General features: G+C 42.6%; 1 protein-coding gene across 1 annotated transcript in view; it reads right to left on the bottom strand.

Moving 5' to 3' along the window:
• The window catches only part of LOC126427027 (speckle-type POZ protein-like), a 131,929-nt gene that overhangs the window by 85,040 nt on the left and 23,064 nt on the right, over positions 1-23,825 (bottom strand). The window lies entirely within an intron of this gene.

The raw sequence follows: 23,825 nt of genomic DNA, 5'->3' as shown, positions 1-23,825 counted from the left end.
CTGTTTAAGAAATGCCGAACATCATGATGGAAGTGCGGTGGAGCACCATCCTGTTGAAAGATGAAGTCGGCGCTGTCGGTCTCCAGTTGTAGCATGAGCCAATTTTCCAGCATGTCCAGATACACGTGTCCTGTAACTTTTTTTTTTGCAGAAGAAAAAGGGGCCGTAAACTTTAAATCGTGAGATTGCACAAAACACGTTAACTTTTGGTGAATTGCGAATTTGCTGCACGAATGCGTGAGGATTCTCTACCGCCCAGATTCGCACATTGTGTATGTTCACTTCACCATTAAGAAAAAATGTTGCTTCGTCACTGAAAACAAGTTTCGCACTGAACGCATCCTCTTCCACGAGCTGTTGCAACCGCGCCGAAAATTCAAAGCGTTTGACTTTGTCATCGGGTGTCAGGGCTTGTAGCAATTGTAAACGGTAAGGCTTCTGCTTTAGTCTTTTCCGTAAGATTTTCCAGACCGTCGGCTGTGGTACGTTTAGCTCCCTGCTTGCTTTACTCGTCGACTTCCGCGGGCTACGCGTGAAACTTGCCCGCACGCGTTCAACCGTTTCTTCGCTCACTGCAGGCCGACCCGTTGATTTCCCCTTACAGAAGCATCCAGAAGCTCTAAACTGCGCATACCATCGCCGAATGGAGTTAGCTCTTGGTGGATCTTTGTTGAACTTCGTCCTGAAGTGTCGTTGCACTGTTATGGCTGACTGATGTGAGTGCATTTCAAGCACGACACACGCTTTCTCGGCTCCTGTCGCCATTTTGTCTCACTGCGCTCTCGAGCGCTCTGGCGGCAGAAACCTGAAGTGCGGCTTCAGCCGAACAAAACTTTATGAGTTTTTCTACGTATCTGTAGTGCGTCGTGACCGTATGTCAATGAATGGAGCTACAGTGAATTTATGAAATCGCTTCAATCAATTGTAATAGCCCTGTACATGTCCGCCCTTGACGGAATGCGCGCCTGCGTCGCTAAAAACAGACGTCAGATGTCGCCAGACGTGTCTCCTCTCAGAGAAATCACCAGGTCCCAAGCCTTGTCCAGTTGAAAACCGCCATCACGATTTGTAAGATTTTGCGCTGGGCGTATCTCCACAGATTCTTTAATTACTGAATCCCAGAAAGTTTTTCCTGGGGCCAAGATTTTCGTGGCAGACAAGTCCATAGCGTGTCCTATGGTAATACAGTGCTCAGCTACGGCCGACTTAGTGGGCTGCGAAAGGCGAGTGTGACGTTCGTGTTCAACGCACCTTTCATGTGCTGTGCGTGTCGTCTGACCGATGTAAGCTTTGCCACACTGGCAAGGCATTTCATAGATCCCGGCCTTCCGCAGACCCAGATCGTCCTTTACTGAACCGAGAACGGCACTAATCTTCGCTGGTGGCCGGAAGATCACTTTAACTTGATGTTTCCTTAGGTTCTTGCCTATTTTAGATGGAAGGTTGCCGACGTATGGAAGGAACGCCCTGGACTTGACTATCTCCTTATCTTCTTGATTTTGTAAGTGGTGACGTTTCTTTCTTCTTAGCGCTGTTCTAATCTCTTGTGGAGAGTGACCATTACATCTGAACACCGACTCTAAATGTTCCGGCTCATTTGTAAGGCTGTCTCCATCAGAAACAACATGAGCCCGGTGCACCAATGTTCTAAGGACGCCGGTAGTTCGTGCAGGATGATGACAACTCGACGCTTGCAGGTAAAGGTCCGTACGTGTTGGCTTACGGTAGGCAGAATGCCCTAATGACCCATCCACACTCTTAGTAACCAAGACGTCCAAAAACGGCAAGCAACCATCCTTCTCTACTTCCGTCGTAAACTGGATGTTCTTGTGGATTCCATTCAGATGTTGTAAGAACCGTGACAGTTCTCCTTCACCATGGGGCCACACTACAAAGGTGTCATCTACATATCGCCAGAAAACTTTCGGTTTAAGTTCTGCTGAGTCTAGTGCCCTTTCCTCAAAGTCTTCCATAAAAAAGTTTGCTACCATAGGCGAGAGAGGACTGCCCATGGCAACAGCGCCAGTCTGCTCAAAATATTCCTTGTTAAATAAAAAGTCTTCTTCTGGTTTTGCTATTTGGGGAGCAAAATAACTGATGACGGTCGAAGTAGAGAGGATATGAAATGTAGACTGGCAATGGCAAGGAAAGCATTTCTGAGGAAGAGAAATTTGTTAACATCGAGTATAGATTTAAGTGTCAGGAAGTCGTTTCTGAAAGTATTTGTACGGAGTGTAGCCATGTATGGAAGTGAAACGTGGACGATAAATAGTTTGGACAAGAAGAGAATAGAAGCTTTCGAAATGTGGTGCTACAGAAGAATGCTGAAGATTAGATGGGTAGATCACATAACTAATGAGGAGGTATTGAATAGGATTGGGGAGAACAGAAGTTTGTGGCACAACTTGACTAGAAGAAGGGATCGGTTGGTAGGGCATGTTCTGAGGCATCAAGGGATCACCAATTTAGTATTGGAGGGCAGCGTGGAGGGTAAAAATCGTAGAGGGAGACCAAGAGATCAATACACTAAGCAGATTCAGAAGGATGTAGGCTGCAGTAGGTACTGGGAGATGAAGAAGCTTGCAGAGGATAGAGTAGCATGGAGAGCTGCATCAAACCAGTCTCAGGACTGACGACCACAAGAACAACCAACAAATAAAAAGTAGACTGAGGAAAGGACGTGATGGAAAAGCGCTGTTATGTCGGCCGTGAAGTTATTGATGAGCGACAGAGAATCCGTAAGAGGAACCTTAGTGAAAAGTGAGATGACATCAAAGCTGACTAGTAAGTCAGTTTCACTGAGTCGAAGTGACTTCAGTCTATTGATAAAGTCAGCCGAGTTGCGAACATGATGCACGCACTTCCCCACAAAAGGTCTCAGTAGAGAGGCGAGATGTATCGCCAAATCATACGTGGGGGCGTCAATATCACTGACGATCGGCCGTAACGGAACCTCTTTTTTATGGACCTTCGGAAGACCGCATAACTTGGGTAGCACAGAACTGTGACGTCTTAGTCTTTTGGACACTTCTTGCGGAACAGAAGAAAAATAATTCAGCAGGGCTGAAGTTTTCCTCTCCACTTTCGGTGTGCGGTCTTTGTCAATCTTCCGATACATCGGTTCACTCAGCAAGTTGTAGATCTTTTGATTATAAACCTGACGCGGCAACAGCACTGTAGCGTTTCCCTTCTCCGCTGGTATGACCACCGTGTGAGGATCTCGTAGCTTTCGCAGTGCGGCCCTCTCCATGGCAGAAAAGTTGCTCTTCTGACGTGGAGCTTTCTTGAGTGCACGCCAAGCTTCACGCCTTGTTTCTTCTGCAGTATCACTAGGAGGAGGTCCACCAGCTTCCTCAACAGCACTAATAAAATCAGTCACAGGCAGGGGCCAAGTTCAAGCCTTTCCCAAGCACAGACAGTGTTACCTTGTCTACAACTTTATCCGTTAAATTGACCACGGAACGCCGAAAAGTATCTTCTTGCGGCAGCGTTGCTGACTTCAAGAATCACAGTGATTACGTACTTCGTAAGGAAAGATATGGAAGCAAAGGACATTCGTGCCGATTTCCAGAATACACTGGCGGACTTTGCTCCTTCATATTCAACTGCTGCCAAGCACACAAATGAATTTGAATTTGGTCGGGACAGCTTAGATGATGACCCGCGCAGTGGTCGGCCAAGATGTGTCACTACTCCTGAAATCATTCCGAAAGTGCACAAAATGGTCGAGGAGGATCGCCGATTGAAAGTGTGTGAAATTGCTCACGCTTGCCAGATTGCATCTGAAACTGTATATTGCATGTTAACTGAAGAACTAGAAACGAAAAACTTATGTGCAAGATGGGTGCCACGACTCTTGACGCTGGATCAAAAACGTGTGCCGTGGCCATGGCAAAATTACACGCACTGAGGCATGAATTGTTGCCACACCTGCGTCATTCAGCTGATATGGCTCCGTCAGACTTCCATCTCTTTCCAAAACGAGAAATTTTTCTTGGTGGACGAAAATTCACTTCAAACGAAGAATTTATAGGAGTTGACAACTATTTTGTACGCCTGGAGGAAACTCATTTCGAGATAGGACCAACGAACGCACTGGAACATCGTTAGACCAAGTGCATTAATCAACAAGGAGACTACATTGAAAAATAAAAAATGTTTCAGTGATGTAAGTACTTTTTTCTACTCCGTTCAGAGAACTTTTCAACCACTCTCGTACATGCACAGGAATAGAGTTTCTACAGTTATACAGTTACACGGAAAATATTGCGGAAATGGAAAGTGCTATTGATGTGCGTTTTTCACTAAATGCATTGGTTCTTAGGGATTCGTACTTTTAGCCAATAAACAGACTCCAATAATGCTCAAAGTAAATTTTTCATGCAAACACACTTATTTAAATGAAACAATGCCTATTGACATTGAACTAAACGTAAGATAAATCGGAATGTCAGTGGTGTTTGTTGCAAGATTATACTGCGTGTCGTTTACAAGATATCTGGGTGTGATATTATGTAACAGCTCAAGTAGTAGGTCGTGAGTGGACGATCTACATCTTCATTTACATGGATACTCTGCAAATCACATTTAAGTGCCTGGCAGTGTGTTCATCGAACCACCTTCGCAATTCTCTATTATTCCAATCTCGTATAGCGCGCGGAAAAAATGAACACCTGTATCTTTCCGCACGAGCTCTGATTTCCCTTATTTCATCGTGGTGATCGTTCCGCCCTATGTAGGTCGGTGTCAAAAAAATATTTTCGCATTCGGAGGAGAAAGTTGGTGATTGAAATTTCGTGAGAAGATTCTGTCGCACCGAAAAACGCCTTTCTTTTAGCGATTTCCAGCCCAAATCCTGTATCATTTCTGTGACACTCTCCCGTATTTCGCGAAAATACAAAACGTGCTGCCTTTCTTTGAACTTTTTCGATATACTCCGCCAGTCCCATTTGGTAAGGATCCCACACCGCGCAGCAGTATTCTAAAAGAGGACCGACAAGCGTAGTGTAGGCAGTCTCCTTAGTAGGTCTGTTACATTTTCTAAGTGTCCTGTCAATAAAACGCAGTCCTTGGTTAGTCTTCCCCCACAACATTTTCTATGCGTTCCTTCCAATTTAAGCTGTTCGTAATTGTAATACCTAGGTATTTAGTTGAATTTACGGATTTTAGATTAGACTGATTTATCGTGTAACCGAAGTTTAACGACTTCCTTTTAGCACTCACGTGGATGACCTCACACTTTTCGTTATTTAGGGTCAACTGCCACTTTTCGCACCATTCAGACATGTTTTCTAAATCGGTTTGCAGTTTGTTTTGATCTTCTGATAACTTTATTAGTCGTTAAACGACAGCGTCATCTGCAAACGACCGAAGACGGCTGCGCACATTGTCTCCAAAATCGTTTACATGGATAAGGAACAGCAAAGCCTATAACACTATCTTGGGGAACGCCAGAAATCACTTCTGTTTTACTCGATGACTTTCCGTCAATTACTACGAACTGTGACATCTCTGACAGGAAATCACAAATCCAGTCACATAACTGAGACGATATTCCATAAGCACGCAATTTCACTACGAGCCACTTGTGTGGTACAGTGTCAAAAACCTTCCGGAAATCCAGAAAGATGGAATCGATCTGAAATCCCTTGTCAATAGCACTCAACATTTCATGTGGATAAAGAGTTAGTTGTGTTTCACAAGGGACTGATGACCTTAGCAGTTAAGTCCCGTAAGAGTTCACACACTTTTTTGTGTTTCAAAGGAACGTTTTTTTCTAAACGCATGTTAACTGTGTGTCAATAGACCGTTTTCTTCGAGGTAATTCATAATGTTCTAACAATATATGTTCCAAAATCCTGCTTCATATCGACGTTAATGATATGGCCCCGTAATTTTGTGGATTACTCCTACTATCTTTCTTGAATATTGGTGTGACCTGTGCAACTTTCCAGTCTTTAGGTACGGATCTTTCGTCGAGCGAACGGTTGTATATGATTGTCAAGAATGGAGCCAATGCATCAGCATACTCCGAAAGTAACCTAATTGGTATACAGTCTGGACCAGAATACTTGCTTTTATTAAGTGATTTAAGTTGCTTCACTACTCCGAGGACATTTACTTCTACGTTACTCATGTTGGCAGCTGTTCTCGATTCGAACTCTGGAATATTTACTTCGTCTTCGTTCAGCATTTCGGATGGCTGTGTTTAGTAACTCTGCTTTGGCAGCGCTGTCTTCGATAGTATCTCCACTGCTATAGCGCAGAGACGGTATTGATTGTTTCTTGCCGCTAACATACGTCACATACGACCAGATTCTCTTTGGGTTTTCTGCCTGGTTTCGAGACAGTTTTGCTGTGGAAAAAGTCGACATTGTCATGGCGAGTGGCGAGTGGCGAGTGCAGGACGAATGCAGTTCGTTTGGGTCAAGTGTACATGGCAATATACCCCTATAGACGACCACCATCTCGGGAATCAGTTATCAGTTACGTAACAATGGTAGTATGACACCTAGACATAATAACAGAAGGGAACTAGTGACGACAGAAAAAGGGGAAATTAATGTTCACGCTGCTGTTGCAGTTCATGTTCACGATGGTTCTCACAAGGAAGTGGCGCGAGGCAGGCAAGTCTTTTACGCAATCTCCGTCGACATACATCCTCAGCTCGTGGTCTAGTGGCTAGCGTTGCTGCCTCTGGGTCCCGGGGTACAGCTTTCGATTCCTGGCCAGGTTGGGGATTTTCTCTGCCCAGGGACTGGGTGTTTGTGGTGTCATTATTTGATCATCATCATTCCTGACATTGTCTAATGACTGTGCAATTGAGCGCCCCACAAACCAATCATCATCATCATTACCATCCATCGACATAGGTTCCTTTGCAAAAACAGACATAATGTCTTATGGGATAACAGCAATCAGTGATTTTATAATGTTACTTAAAATCCGTCTTGATTGCAAATTTTTTATTCATATGACCGGTTTCGGTTCATTCGGAACCATCTTCAGATCTGTAAAAATAATGATACTAATTTACTATTTCACGGAAGCAAATCTTTTCCATCCTATCCAATCAACATCAAATGTACCAGAACGTACCTGATATTTCAGTTACAGGAGTAACCCGTCCAAATCCAGCAACTTTCACATGCTACGTCACATAAAATTGGTTGGCAGAGTGCACGTCATTTATATTAATTATAACACTATTACCGACAGGTGGCGCCTGTTATATTTGTTACATTCCATTTGCACATACTGTATTCAGTAGATTTTTTTATATTACAAATACTTAATTAAAATATGTAGATGTCAAGGTTAAAATCTGTACTTGTCAAAATTAAAAAAACAGTAAAATTATCATTTTTATACGATCTAAAAAGCATAGGGCGATTTATATATCTATGGCGCTGGTGCGGACTTGTTTTCCTCTACGGTCTGCTTCGGTGGTTCCCGCCATTTCGGTGTTGTGCCGCGATCCGCTCAGTCGTGTGACGTCCACCGCCGCGGGCAAGAGGGCCGCACAGGAGGGCCCAGTCAACGACGCCAGGCGCTGCACGCGTCTTCCGCCTTCTCCACCGCGCACCATCTCTCGTCCCTCGGCCTGGATCTCCACACGCAACAGTTATCTTAGTAGGTCGTCATAAATGCTAAAATAGGCGTTATGACTGAATTCGCTTTGCTCGTTGAGGATTAAATCCGGATCTTTATTTTTGTGGGTGTATATTTCAATTTCTTCCAAAATGTTAAGAAACCGTCCCTTATGAGCTCTATTGCAGGATGTCTAAATTGTGTTCAATGTTCGTGACTGAGTGCTCTGTCGCAGCCATATGCGCCCCAAAAGCTGTTTTGTTTTGAGAGTAGGTGTGCTCCCTGAATCTTGTTTCAAAGTTCCTACCAGCCTGCTCTATATATTGTTTACAGCAGTCATTACATTTGATCTTATATACACCTGAATCCTGAAATTTATTCCTGCTATTACATATTCTATGCCGGAGCTTCAATTTTAACGTGTTATTTGTTCGGAACCCTATTTTAACGTCGGATTTACGAAAGTATCTTTCAATTTTGTCTGTAATTCTTCCATTGTAAGTGAGAGCTACATATTTTTTCTTGTTGTTCCTCTTAACTGCTTCTTGACTTCCTTCTATTTGTTTCATTTCCCTCTTCTTTATCTTCCTATAAATATTCATCACCTGCTTACACGTATATCCGTTCGCTACGGCCACTTGTTTTAAAATACTTAACTCATTTTCTACTTCCTTTTGGCTTAGTTGCAATCTTAGTAGCCTGTATACCATCGAAGTAAAATATGCCCATTTGTATCGCGGTGGGTGACAAGAGCGCTCATTGATAACTAGATCTGTACACGTAGGTTTTCTGAACACAACACCAAAATGGCGGGAACCAAGGAAACAGACCGTAGAGGAAAACAAGTCCACACCAGCGCCATAGATATATAAATCGCCCTATGCTTTTTAGATCGTATAAAAATGATAATTTTACTGTTTTTTAATTTTGACAAGTACAGATTTTAACCTTGACATCTACATATTTTAATTAAGTATTTTTAATATAAAAAAGATCTACTGAATACAGTATGTGCAAATGGAATGTAACAAATGTACCAGGCGCCACCTGTCGGTAGTAGTGTTATAATTAATATAAATGACGTGCACTCTGCCAACCAATTTTATGTGACGTAGCATGTGAAAGTTGCTGGATTTGGACGGGTTACTCCTGTAACTAAAATATCAGGTACGTTCTGGTACATTTGATGTTGATTGGATAGGATGGAAAAGATTTGCTTCCGTGAAATAGTAAATTAGTATCATTATTTTTACAGATTTGAAGATGGTTCTGAATGAACCGAAACCGGTCATATGAATGAAAAATTTGCAATCAAGACGGATTTTAAGTAACATGACATAGGTTCCCTTCCTATCACAGATCTCACAATCAAGGGTTGTATGGAAACGATTATGAGAACGTCTTAACTTCTGTACATGGGCATTAAGACAGGATACTCCAGACGTCTCGTGTATCTTCTTGAGTGCTGAAGCCACATTTTCCAATCATGGGCAGGTAAACTGCCGAAACATGCAATATTGATCCATTGACAATGCCCATTGGCTTCATCTGATGGAATGTCACGTGTCGATGGAGTGAGATCGTGTGGCTTCAGATCGTGAACCATTATTTCATAGGCACATCTTTCATAGGCAGAACACTGACTGTGCACAAGTACCACAGCCTTCTAACAACCCATCTTGCACAGATGCTACAAGATGTTCCTCTGCAGTCCAGGAGGTACCAACATGATGGGTGCCCAGACGACAGTGCACAAAGTACTACAGCATGTCTTCACCAGCTGTAGCCAAATCGTTGGATTGGATGCACAGGACCTGCATCTTGACCCACCTGTTTCCCAGATTTGACGCCTGTAGACTTTTTTCTGTGGGCAAAGTTGAAAGACGCTATCTAAAAGGACGTGCTAGCTACATCTGATATGCGACGACGTATTACTACAACCTGCTCGGACATCTCCACCGATCTTTTTGAGCAAGTTAATCTAGAAGAAGGTATTAGCGACCATAATATCGTTGCGGCTTTTATGTCAGTGGAAGTTTCAAAAAAAAAATCAAAGAAATAGCATAGAGTTTTGTTTTGGGAAAGCAAATAAAAGTGTCATTAATGAATATCTTCATAGTCAGTTCCAAGCATTCACTGCAGGACACAAAGATATTGAGCATCTCTGGTCGGAATTTAAAGGTATTGTCCACCATGTGCTAGAGGATTATGTGCCTAGCAAAAGTATAGGGGAGGGAAAGGATCCACCTTAGTACAACAAACATATTAGGAAGTTGCTGAGGAAGCAGAGAATTTTGCACAATCGTTTTAAACGTAGTCACTGCCCCGCTGACAAACAGAAATTGTGCGAAATGAAAGCAGCTGTCAGAAGGTCAATGAGAGATTCTTTTAACGAATTTGAAAGCAATATTTTATCTGCAGATTCTAAAAATAAACTCAAAAAATTTTGGTCGTACGTAAAATCTATAAACGCTACAAATAATTCGAATAATTTATTTATGGCGTGTACTATTTGATTGGTAAATGTGTATATAGCATTCTCAGTCGAGTAACCCTTCCGGAAACCGAACTCGGATATGCTCAGTAAATTATTTTCACTTAAATGTGAGACTAGTCTCGAATACATAACTTTTTTGAATATTTTAGAAAATGAAGTCAGCAATGAAATTGGTCTATAATTATTTAAATCGCTCTTGTCCCCTTTCTTATGAAGAGGTCTCACAATTGCGTATTTCAATCTGTCTGGAAAAATTCCCTGTGCCAGCGAAGCATTACATATATCACTAAGGGCACCACTTTTTAAATTAGAACAACACTTCAAAATTCTGTAAAAGACTCCAACACCACACGAGCTCTTGTTTTTCAGTATATTTATAATTCCCTTAATTTCAGTAGGGGATGTTGGTGCTATTTCTAAAGGCCTAAAGTCCTGGGGAATGACACTTTTAACATATTTTTTGCTTCTTCAACTGAACCCTTTAATCCTATTTTTGCTGCTACCTTCAGAAAACTTGTGAATTATCACTCATAACATCATCGTTTCGCTTTATTGCTATGGTATGCAGCGCACTGTCAGGCTGCCCGTCTCCCGTTTGACAATATTCGATACAGTTTCAATCTTATTATCAGCATTATTAATTTCTGTCAGAACTTGACTTCTTAATGACTTTCCAAAAATATTACAGTATCTTTTGTAGTAAGCAAGTAACGTCGGATTCTGACTTATTCTGGCCTGTACATATATTTCCCTCTTCCTCTTACACGATATCTTAATGCCGTTAGTAATCCATGGCTTACTTGACTTTGTAATGGTTTTTTTGGATAACGTTTCAGGAAAGCAACACTCTAATTTTGAGACAAATTTACGGTGAAATAAATTGAATTTGGCATGAGCATCATTTTCTGTGTATACTTCATCCCACTCCACCTCTTCTAGGCTGCTCTTAATACTCTGTACCCTGTTCGCATCAATAAGCCTCCTTGCCTTGTATGAACCTGTCTGAATCCTGTAAGGCGCTATATGTGTTATTTCCATTAACTGTGCAACATGATCAGATAGCCCATTAGCAACTGGGTACACATTAATTGTTTCTGCCTGAGCACTGTCTATGAGAATGTTATCGACAAATGACCTATCCCGCTGCACACGAGTTGGAAAATTTACAACAGATACTAGATTGAAACCAAACAAAGATTCTAGCTCATTTTTCCTATCTGTATCTTTTAAGAAATCTACATTAAAATCACCACAAACCACTAACAGCTTCTTTTTGTCTGACAGGTAGCTCAATAATGCTTCTAGATTTTTCGTGAATCGCTGAAAGTTACCTTGATGGGATCTGTAGATTGTTACAATTAATATAGAAGTATAATGCAGTAGCAACTCACAAGCACATGCTTCAAGGGTCTAATCAACACAAAAACTATTTTTTCAATATTTTTGACTTTGTGACCAGTTTAAGTAGTAACAACTCCTTTTTCCATGTTGACTCTACATGAATAAGATGCTAATCTTTAATCTCTTGAATTCAATTCTTCCATCCCTGCGGTTACATGGTGTTCAGTGAGACACAAAACATCAATACCTTCAGAATTTACCCCATTTTGTAGGCATACAAGAAGCTCATCTGTCTTATTTTCCAATCCTCTAATGTTCTGATGAAATACACCAATTTTATTTCTTTGGATACTGCTACAGACATTATGGCACTGTTCTGTTTTAATCTCTTTCAATACTCTGTCTGTAACCTGACTCAAACCTAAAAAAAAATGATTCAAATGGCTCTAGAACTTAGAACTACTTAAACCTAACTAACCTAAGGACATCACACACATCCATGCCCGAGGCAGGATTCGAACCTGCGACCGTAGCGGTCGCGCGGTTCCAGACTGAAGCGCCTAGAACCGCTCGGCCACACTGGCCGGCTCTAACGTAAAAAATGTGTCCCTCTGACTCCAGGAATCACAGGTATTTTTGTCTTGATGTGGCGCCCTTACATTTTCTGCAAGAAGATCAAATAATCTATCCTTCCCCCTTCTATTCAGGTGCAGGCCATGACTATTTAGTGTAACCCCACATCCCAATTGCATCAACAGGTGCAGCACAGATGAGATTTAGTTTCTGCCCCCCCCCCCCCCCCCAGCTCTCCGTTAAGACGGTTGACAGCCGTATTAACCCAGGGCTGGTCATGGCGCTGCAAAACATCCACAAACCCCACATGAGTGTGAGCTGTTGCGGCACCTATTACATCCAGGTCACACCTAATACTATAGTCCAAAGTGCTAGCCAGACTGTTTCCTGCGCCTCCTACTATAGGAACATGGTCCTCACCATCAAAATCTTTGTACAAGGCCCCCTAGGTTTTCTGTAACCTGGCTAGGCTTAGCACTAGGTTTCACAATGCTTGTGACCTGGTACTCGACTCGTAGCCTATCCTGTAGCAACTGGCCTACACCTCTGTCGTGACTGCTACCTAAGAGGAGAACTCTTTTCTTTGTGCTTGACTTTACTCCCGACTTAGCATAACAATTGTTGATTGGCGACTCCATGGAGTGTTCTGTGCACCACGACCAGATAATGGATAAATTGGAAGGAGAAACAGCCTTGGTCGTATTTTTTTGTTTTATTATCCGCAAAATAGATTTTCGTGTCACTTAGTGACCATCCTCAGTGCTGTAAGATACAATTAAAATTGTTAGGCACTGGTAAGCTTGTTAATACCAGTGCGGATAATAAAACAAAAAAATACGACCAAGGCTGTTTCTCCTTCCAATTATATAACAATTGTTACTATGAGTCCGCTGCACCCTACTTGCTCAAAAACTGTTTGAGGCTCTTCTACTTCAGGTAACAAATCAAACTGATTGCTCACTGGAATCTGGAAAGTGATTTCTGGGGTTTTCTCCTACTGACTACGACTTGTTACCTGCACGATTTTCTTGTCACGGCTACATAATCTAAAACTCCATTGGTGAGCCTCATCTGGCACTGTAACAGCTTCGACGCTACAATCACCCCAGTGAAACACCAACCCACAATCCTGACATTTCACTCCCGTGCTCACTAATCTACGACAACATCCACATTTGTCACACATGACGGCACATTAAACAATACAAATTAAATTACAAACAATTCCGCTACATCAATTAATAATTAGTAGAAAGTAACTTAGCTTCCGGTGAGATGAGTAGAGAACTTCTGGATGTCAGACGCATGTAGCAGCAGGAGAATGTAAACAGCGCGAAGTTAATTGCTGCGTAGGTTAAAGTGTCGGAAATCACGAAACGAGTAAGAAACTGAAGAGGCTCGATATTTTCTAACGACAAATTTGAGCAGGCGCTGTCACTGAAAAATGTATAGATAGTCTAATGGAAACAGAAACACCACTAAACGACTTTACTGTAGATTCTCGTCCCCCCTGGAATGTCAACATAATATGGAAAATCAACTGTACGGAGTCCGCCCCCGGTAGCTCAGCGGTCAGCGCGACAGAATGTCAAATGCTAAGGAGCCGAGTTCGATTCCCGGCTGGGTCGGAGATTTTCTCCGCTCAGTGTTGTTGTGTTGTCTTAATCATCATCATCATTTCATCCCCATCGACGCGCAAGTCGCCGAAGTGGCGTCAAATCGAAAGACCTGCACCCGGCGAACGGTCTACCCGACGGGAGGCCCCAGTCACACTACATTTAACTGTACGGAAGCAGAGAAACACAGAAAACACGAACCGAATGCAAACTATACACGTACGAAACTCTTCACAATAAAGCTACACAGACACTACCCCGAAATTATTGAATAATCACATAACTTACTGCGGACGATAACGAAAACAAAACCCACGTCAGCGGCTTGCACTTCAGAACAGTTATCTTTGCACGAAAACTACGCAAGTAAAAGCGGAACCTTCAATATATAGATCAACAATAGACACTAATTTACTTATTTAAGCTACCATATTGGCTTAATAAATTGTTTTCCACGAGTAAACACACACGTATGTTCGAAAGAGCTTCGACTCACGCTCCAGCACTTGCTCTGTCCTTTTTGGACGGAATCCGGTAAAACATCAAATCTGCGATATAGCTGCGGCTGGGAAAAAGATCCTGTAAGAACGGGACCACCGACGATTGAAGAGACTCGTTCAACATGACGTAAGTGAAACCCTTCCGGAAATTGCTGCACATTTCAATGCTGGGCCAGCGAAAAATCATCGATATGGGCTTTCCGAGGGAAGATACACTCGTGTACCCTTTATCACTGCATAACACAAAGCTTTACAACTCGCCTCGGACCGTCAACACCGACATTGGACTGTTGATGACAGGTTTATCGATGGGACGGACGTGTGTGGGTATAGAGACGACCTCACGAATCCGTAGACCCTGCATGTCTGCAGGGGACTGTTCAGACTGGTGGAGACTGTGTCATGGTGTGGGGTGCGTGCAGTTTGAGGGATATGGAACCTCTGACACGTCTAGATAGGACTCTGACACGTGACACGTACGCAAGCATCCTGTCTGTTCATCTAAATCCATCCATGTCCATTGTGCATTCCGACGGACTTGGGCAATTCCAGCAGGACAATGCGACACCCCACACGTCCAGAATTGCTACAGACTGGCTCCAGGAACACCCTTCTGAGTTTAGACACTTCCGCTGGCCACTAAACTCCCCAGACATGCATCTGGCATGTCTTGAAACGTGCTGTTCACAAGAGATCTCCACCCCCTCGTACTCTTACGGATTTATGGACAGATCTGCGGAATTCATGGTGTCATTTCCCTCCAGCACTACTTCAGACACTAATCGAGTCCACGCCACGTCGTGTTGCGGCACTTCTGCGAGCTCGCGAGGCCCCTACACGATATTAGGCAGGTGTACCATTTTCTTTGGCTCTTCAGTGTATTTTAAGCAGAGCGAACTATAGTGACAACTCTCACAATTGATATATACACCTGTTTTTGGTCCTATTGTTTCGATGTTCTGTTTCTTCGCTTTGTGGAAGTTACTCTATAGCTTGTATAGTGATCACTCAAATGTCTCTCGTAGTAAGGCGTTGAGTTCTGCACGCGAATGGCTGTTTGTGGAATGAGCGATTTATATTGCAAGCACATTTCTGTGCGGCTCTAGCTTTAGCACTATCCTTGTGTGTGCTACGCTCAACACGGTGAAAGTTGACAAGCAGTTTCTGTTGCACCGTTAGGCTGCGGTCTCTGGCAGCAGAGTAAGGTAACAGTCACGACACTTCGCGTCAATTTTCTTGCCTATAATCCGATCACCATAATAAACCTGAAGTAAACATTGCAGTATGTAGTTTTCCGCGTTTGCTTGAACTTCATTGGATTTTCGTGTCACGTGGTACTGCAGCCAAGCTGTCTCCAGTACTGTCAAGTACGATTATAAGGGTACGTTTTGTGCTGTGCTTTACTCGCAAATCGAGTTAGGCGATAATACGGGACAACAGCTTTAGCGGCGCATTTGACCCTGACAGCACTGGCCGGTCAGCTGGTACAGCTAGCCTGCAGTGACGTGGCCAGCTGCAGTTCACACAAAGAAAGACGAGCAGAGGAGCAATACAGCTTAGAATGTCATTTAATTTTTAAGCAGAATGAAATAATACTCCCACAATACGCTCCTTAGACGACTAGACGAAAAGAGCAAGACGTTATCGTGTTTAGCTGATATACGAGGGCTATCCACAAAGTACATTACGTTTTGGAATTAAAAGTAAATAAAGTATTGGAATTTTTTAAAATTATATACAGATGAAAGCCACATAGTTGCCATTTACATTAAGGCACTTATCGTAGCGATGGACGAGCTTGGAAATTCGACCGCGTGCGCCTTCAACCACGTGGTTACCTCTTCTTGAAGCTGTGCGTCGTCATCAAATCACTGCACAGCCAACCACTTCTTCATTTCTGGGAATAAGTGGAAGTCACTCGGTGCCAGGTCGGGACTGTACGGCGGATGAGGAAACAACTCCCACTTAAAAGATTCGAGAACTTCACGAGTGGCATTTGCCGTGTGGGCCCGGGCGTTGTCGGGAATCGGCAAGATCTTTGAGCACAACTTTCCCCTGCGCTTGTTTTGTATTGCTCTTCTGAGGTTGTGCAGAGTTTGGCAATACCTTTGAGAGTTTATTGTAGTGCTTCTTTCCAGGAAATCCACAAAAATCACACCTTTTCTGTCCCAAAAGAGGTAACCACGTGGTTGAAGGCGCAGGCGGCCGAATGTTACGACGAAGGAATTTCCAAGCTCGTCCATCGCTACGATAAGTGTCTTAATTTAAATGGCAACTATGTAGAAAAGTAGTATTTAATCGTGGCTTTCATCTGTATATAATTTTAAAAAATCCAATACTTTATTCATTTTTAATTCCAAAACGTAATGTACTTTGTGGATAGCCCTCGTACTATTGTAATTAAAAAAAGAATGATGAAAATTGATGACTTAACCACAGAGCTATTTTTCTGCATAAGCTGTCTGTAACGTAAGAGTATTGAAGGATTTCACCGTATACTTAAATATTGAGGCCACTGAAAGTATTACTTACAGTCAGTCGTCTGGTAATCTCTTAGCTCCTTCCTTATCCGAATTCGAGAAATACATTTCAGTTCTGGAGGTGTCACCTACTACGCTGATAACGAGTCTATCAACAACAGAATCCACGAAGCCAACTAGGTGCAGCATTTTCTTCTCTTTTATGACGAGCTGTTCTATATCCCGCAAGCGTTCGGAAGTGACGTGTGAAGAAACTGCGTGCGTTAGTTCCGGTACGTCTGGAAGCTTAACGTAACAGTCTTGTTACTTCTCGGGCCAAAACCCGCAGCATGGCTGCAGATCAGTTCTGCTGGGTTCATATTGTAATCCTACATCATGTGTAAAAAAATTGTAGGATGTGCTCGATGCTGTGAAAATGTTTTTCATCTTTCTGCGATACTTCTCTACCTCTGTGGTATAAAACGATGCACACAGTCCAAATAAAGAGTATTTAGCTTTTCATTTGTGCCTTAAAAATTGAATTATGTTTTCTTAATTTAAACAACTTTTATGAACAGTCTTTCATAAAACATCGATAATTAAAGATTTGTATTTGAAATGGAAACAGGAATTTCGCGTACAATATGTAATTAGAAACAAGAATACGTTCATTATTAATAAAAAAAAAGATCAGTTTTATAATCACGAGATGTTGGTATTTCAAATTGAGAGAAAAGAGTGAGGCGCGGAGATGTGAACTAACACATGAATAACGGCATTTGTTTTTTTTTTTTATTTCATTTTGTTCCGTATTGATCATTGCGTTTGTCTGGGCGGACGTCACAAGACATCCGTTCAAGTTGATCCAAGATTCCTATACTCTTTTTTTTCGTGCCGGCAGTTTCAGATGCCAATACGCTCCCCACTGCCCCTGACGTTCAATGTGGGCTTGGTAACAACTGCATTATATACAACACTTGGAAAACTTCAAAGCCGATCATCTCCGTAAATTTATGAGAAATATTACGAACAACCTATTTCCCGGCACTTTTGAACCGTGTTCCACACGCGTGTTTGACTACGGAACAGGAAGCAGCCTCAGCCATTTTCGTACTGCGCGTTAACAGTGCGACAATCAGAGCAGATCAATGCAGAGTCTGTGACTGTACACGATGTTTGAAATGAAAACTACGTAGCTAAAGCGTGATTAACAAAAACGTTGACGGCTGTTAATACATATGAATATCTTAAAGTTTCATTTAACGTAACTTATAATATATGTAATACATAAGTAGGACCTACTTCCAAGAGCGTAACAACACCAGTGTACTTGTGCTACGGCTTCTGACCAATCATTGCGTCTGTGTTTGTTTACATCAGGTTTATTCTTATGATGAACGTAGTGCGCCAGAAGCGGGCCAAGCGTCCACTAAGTAGAAATGTTGAGTTCGGCGCTAATTGTGAGAGCGAGTAGTAGTTGCTTATTTTAGTTTGTACAATGGATCTTACAAACGAGAGCGTCTGTAGCGAAATAAACTGTAGCAACAACAAGAACAACACACCTCAGCTGTCTTTTTGTGGGTTTACTAACGACTCAGAGGTATTTAGCATCATGTTACTGAACTGTATCGTCAGCATTCACCTGCAAGCTATATGTGTTATTAGTAGTAGTAGTAGCTTTAATCATCCGTAGATCTCTTTTTACAAGGATTTAGGACATGTTACAGCATTTACAAATTTAGATCAATTTAAAATGAGCTAATTCGTATACACATATTTACAGACTTCTAGTTAGAGACAATCATTAGATTTACTCCTGGTATACAATACTTTTTAAATAATTTAATGCCACATGGTTCATTCACATCTCACTATCAGTCACTGCACACACTATACACACACCGTTTCATAACACTTCACTCACTACACACACACACACACACACACACACACACACACACACACACACACACACACACACACACACACACACTGGTGATCTCTGGGCCATTTTCTGTACTGCAACTTACTTCCCATTTGCTATCCTGAAAAACTGAGTCAGCATCCATCCATAATGAGTGAGATGTTGAGCTCAGAAAGAGGTGTTAGTATTGTGCTGTTCTTAGCTTGGAAAGGAAAAAAAGAAGGAAAAAACAAAGTGAAGGTGTTATGTGGAATGTTTGATATTTTATAATCATTATTATTACTATTTATTTGTATACAATTTTTTATCGAACCCCTACTCTGTTTTAGCTAAGTAATCCTTCAATGTGTAAAATGTATTGCATAACATGTACTTTTTAGCTGCCTTTTTAAATAAGTGTATTTTGGCAATTTCTTTAATCTATTTTGGTAATTTATTGTACAATTTTATTCCTTGGTAGAAAATGTTGTTTTGAGTTTTATGTTTATTTTTTCTTGGTAAATGTAAGGTGAGTCTATCTCCTGTTGCATGGTCATGAACAGAGCTGTTTGTGCAGTAATTACCAATGTTATTCCTGATGTGTACAACTGACTGGTAAATGTATTCACATGGAGCAGTTAAAATCCCCAGTGTTCTGAACAGATCTTTAGAATGACCTCGACTAGTACTTTTGGTTATTATTATTATTGCTCTTCTCTGGAATTTGAAAATTGTGTTCATATTTCGTGCATTTCTTCCCCGAAAAAGAATTTCATAGCTAAGAATTGAGTGTACATACGAATAATATGTAACTAAGAGACACTGTATGTTGCACACTGACGATAGGATTCTAAGGGCATAACATGCTGATGATATTCTGTTTGCAAGTACCTTTAAGTATTCACTCCACTTCAATTGAGAATCAATATTCATTCTTAGAAATTTTGCATCTGTTACACAGTCTATAGAGGTGCCATCTACATTAAATTTAACATTGTCATTTTTCCTCTTCGAACTGAAATTCTTGGCATTGGTTTTCTTTATATTCAATGTCACTTTATTACTTATTGACCAATCAAACTTCCTTGAGAGTTTCATTTGATTTCTCAGCAATTAATGATTAATGTTTCGTTTTAGGAGCAGAAAGTGGTCAGTGAATACCAGATAAGATCTTATGAAAAAAGACTCTGATTACCTTTTTATATAATGTTAAGTTTTGTTTGCTAAACTTCAAACAAAACCAGTTCATGAATGCATACAATAATAAACTCGTGTGGAAAGCAGTAACCGACACCGTTTGACATCCCAAAACAGCCACCTCAACTGACGCTGAAAAGGAGACTGCCACAAGGGTTCGACGATCAGTCTAAAGCTGTACAACAGTCCTTTGGCACAGAAGGAGCCAGTTCAGCTCTCCATGTATCAGTGCCAGATTCATCTGAATCGTCGACACAGACCTGCTTTGACGAGGAAGTAAAATTAAGTGCAGTTATTCGTGTGTTGCAAAAGCGTGTTAAATGTCAGAATGTCCAGATCGCTAGACTGCGCACAAAACTGTTACGAGACAAGGAAAGTGCCTATGATTTTAAGTACAGGCAGCAACAGAAACAGTATCAGAAGGATCAAATGAAGTACAAACCAATTTTGAAGACTATAAGATACCGATATTTAAAACAGATGCCCTTGTTGTTAAGCCAGATTAGCATGCCACCGAAGGGGAAACGTGTTGCAAGATGCAAAGACGACAATAAGCTCTTTGCTCTAATTTATTATACAGCGTGAGCACAAACTCTTGCTCTGATTATAACAATTTATAACAGAATAACCGTTTGACATAATAAGTTACATTTGATGCCATTACATAGGTTAGTGTTACTACACTACTGGCCATTAAAATTGTTAGAACAAGATGATAACTGGGTATTCATTGGACAAATATACTAGAACTGACATGTGATTACATTTTCACGCAATTTGGGTGCATAGATCCTGAGAAACCAGTACCCAGAACAACCATCTCTGGCCGTAATAACGGCCTTGATACGCCTGGGCATTGAGTCAAACAGAGCTTGGATGTACAGGTACAGCTGCCCATGCAGCTTCAACACGATACAACAGTTCATGAAGAGTAGTGACTGGCGTATTGTGACGAGCCAGTTGCTCGGCCACTATTGACCAGACGTTTTCAGTTGGTGAGAGATCTGGAGAATGTGCTGGCCAGGGCTGCAGTCGAATATTTTCTGTATCCAGAAAGGCCCATACAGGACCTGCAACATGCGGTCGTGCATTATCCTGCTGAAATATAGGGTTTCGCAGGGATCGAGTGAAGGGTAGAGCCACGGGTCGCAACACATCTGAAATGAAACGTCCACTGCTCAAAGTGCCGTCAATGCGAACAAGAGGGACCGAGACGTGTAACCAATGGCACCCCATGCCATCACGCCGGGTGATACTCCAGTATGGGGATGACGAATACACGCTTCCAATGTGCGTTCACCGCGATGTCGCCAAACACAGATGCGACCATCGTGATACTGTAAACAGAACCTGGATTCATCCGAAAAAATGACGTTTTGCCATTCGTGCACCCAGGTTCGACGTTGATTACACCATCGCAGGCGCTCCTGTCTGTGATGCAGCGTCAAGGGTAATCGCAACCACGGTCTCCGAGCTGGTAGTCCATGCTGCTGCAAACGTTGTCGAACTGTTCGTGCAGATCGTTCTTGTCTCGCAAACGTCCCCATCTGTTGACTCCGGGATTGTGACGTGGCTGCACGATCCGTTACAGCCGTGCAGATAAGATGCCTGTCATCTCGACTGCTAGTGATACGAGGCCGTTGGGATCCAGCACAGCGTTCCGTACTACCCTCCTGAAGCCACCGATTCCATATTCTGCTAACGGTCATTGGATCTCGACCGACGCGATACGATAAACCGCAATCGCGATAGGCTACAATCCGACCTTTATCAAAGTCGGAAACGCATTTCTCCTCCTTACACGAGGCATAACAACAACGTTTCACCAGGCAACGCCGGTCAACTGCTGTTTGTGTATGAGAAATCGGCTGGAAACTTTCCTCATGTCAGCACGTTGTAGGTGTCGCCACCGGCGCCAACCTTGTGTGAATGCTGTGAAAAGCTAATTATCACAGCGTCTTCTTCCTCTCGGTTAAATTTCTCGTTTGTAGCACGTCATCTTTGTGGTGTAGCAATTTTAATAGCCAGTAGTGTAGTTACATTTGTTGCCGTTATATAGGTTAGTATTACTAGGTTTTTTTTTTTTTTTTTTTTTTTTTTTTTTTTTTTTTTTTTTAAGACCACTTACATAAGTAAACCTCAATGTGTGCTCCCTTGGTAGCTCGGAGAATGTCGAGGCAGTATTCCAGTTCCCGCCTGGTGCTTCGTAACATGTATTCTATCACAGTACCCACAGCAGCTTGTATCCCAGCCTTCAGTTCGTCGATGTCAGCAACTGGTGTGAGGAAGACTCTAAAGACTCTATCCTTGATATAGCCCAGAAAAAAGAGTCATGGGGCGTAATGTCTGGAGAGCGGGGTGGCTAGGGTGTGGACCGTTCCAAGCGGTGAGTCATGTCTGAGGGGTTAAACATTGGATATAATCCAAATAAAGAGCATATCAATTTTAACTTCGTTCCCAAAACTTAATTTGTAATGTTTTCTTAATATAAACAATCTTCTATAAAATATCGATCATTGATTTACAGACTGGCCAGTGTGGCCGAGCGGTTCTAGGCGCTTCAGTCTGCAACCGCGCGACCGCTACGGTCGCAGGTTCGAATCCTGCCTCTGGCATAGATGTGTGTAATGTCCTTAGGTTAGTTAGGTTTAAGTAGTTCTAAGTTCTAGGGGACTGGTGACCTCAGATGTTAGGTCCCATAGTGGCTCAGAGCCATTTGAACCATTTTTTGATTGATTAGACTGAAGAGCCAAAGAAACTGGTACACCTGTCTAATATCGTGTGCAAGTCCCGCGAGGACGCAGAAGTAACGCAACACGACGTGTCATGGAGTCGACTATGTCTGAAGTACCGCGGGAGGGTATTGACGCCATTAATCCTGCAGTGCTGTCCATAAATCCGTTAAGAGTACGAAGGGGTGGAGATGTTATTCTGAACAGCACGTTGCAAGGCATACCAGATACGCTCAATAATGTTCACGTCTGGGGAATTTGGTGGCCAGTGGAAGTGTTTAAACTCAGAAGAGTGCTCCTGGAACCACTGTGTAGCAATTCTGGTCGTGTGGGGTGTCGCATTATTTTGCTGGAATTGCCCAAGTCCGTAGGAATGCACAATGGACATGAATGGATGCAGGTGATCAGACAGGATGCTTACCTACGTATTGCCTGCCAGAGTCGTATCCAAATGTATCAGGGGTCCCACATCACTAACTGCCCACGTCCCACACCATTACAGAGCCTCCACCAGCTTGAACAGTCCCCTGCTGTCACGCAGGGTCCATGGATTCATGAGTTTGTCTCCATACCCGTACACGACCATCCCCTCGATACAGTTTGAAACGAGACTCGTCCGACCAGGCAACATGTTTCCAGTCATCAACAGTTCAATGTCGGTGTTGACGGGCCCAGGCGAGGGTTAAAGTTTTGTGTCGTCCTGTCATCAAGGGTACACGAGTCGGCCTACAGCTCTGAAAGCTCATATCGATCTTTTTGGTTCAGTGGTTCTCACGCTGACACTTGATGGCCGAGTATTGACATCTGCAGCGATCTGTGGAAGGGTTGCACTTCTGTCAGCGTTGAACGATTCTCTTCAGTAGTCCCGTTCTTGCAGGATCTTTTATCGACCGCAGCGAGGTCGGATATTTTATGTTTTGGCTCTGAGCACTATGGGACTCAACTGCTGAGGTCATTAGTCCCCTAGAACTTAGAACTACTTAAACCTAACTAACCTAAGGACATCACAAACATCCATGCCCGAGGCAGGATTCGAACCTGCGACCGTAGCGGTCTTGCGGTTCCAGACTGCAGCGCCTTTAACCGCACGGCCACTTCGGCCGGCTTTTATGTTTTACCGGGTTCCTGATATTCACGGTACGCTCGTGAAATGGCCACACAGGAATATCCCCACTTCATCGCCACCTCGGAGATGCTGTGCCCCATCGCTCGTGCGCCGACTGTAACGCCACGTTCAAACTCAAATCTTGATAACCTGCCATTGTAGCAGCAGTAACCGATCTAACAACTGCTGCAGACACTTATCATATTAGCGTTGCCGACTGCAGTGTCGTATTCGGCCTGTTTACGTATATCTCCATTTCAATACGCATGCCTATACCAGTTTCTTTGGCGCTTCGGTGTAGATGCCATAGCT

The sequence above is a fragment of the Schistocerca serialis genome, chromosome 11, assembly GCF_023864345.2.
Source record: "Schistocerca serialis cubense isolate TAMUIC-IGC-003099 chromosome 11, iqSchSeri2.2, whole genome shotgun sequence".
NCBI lineage: Eukaryota > Metazoa > Arthropoda > Insecta > Orthoptera > Acrididae > Schistocerca > Schistocerca serialis.
This window is presented reverse-complemented; position numbering and strand designations above follow the sequence as displayed.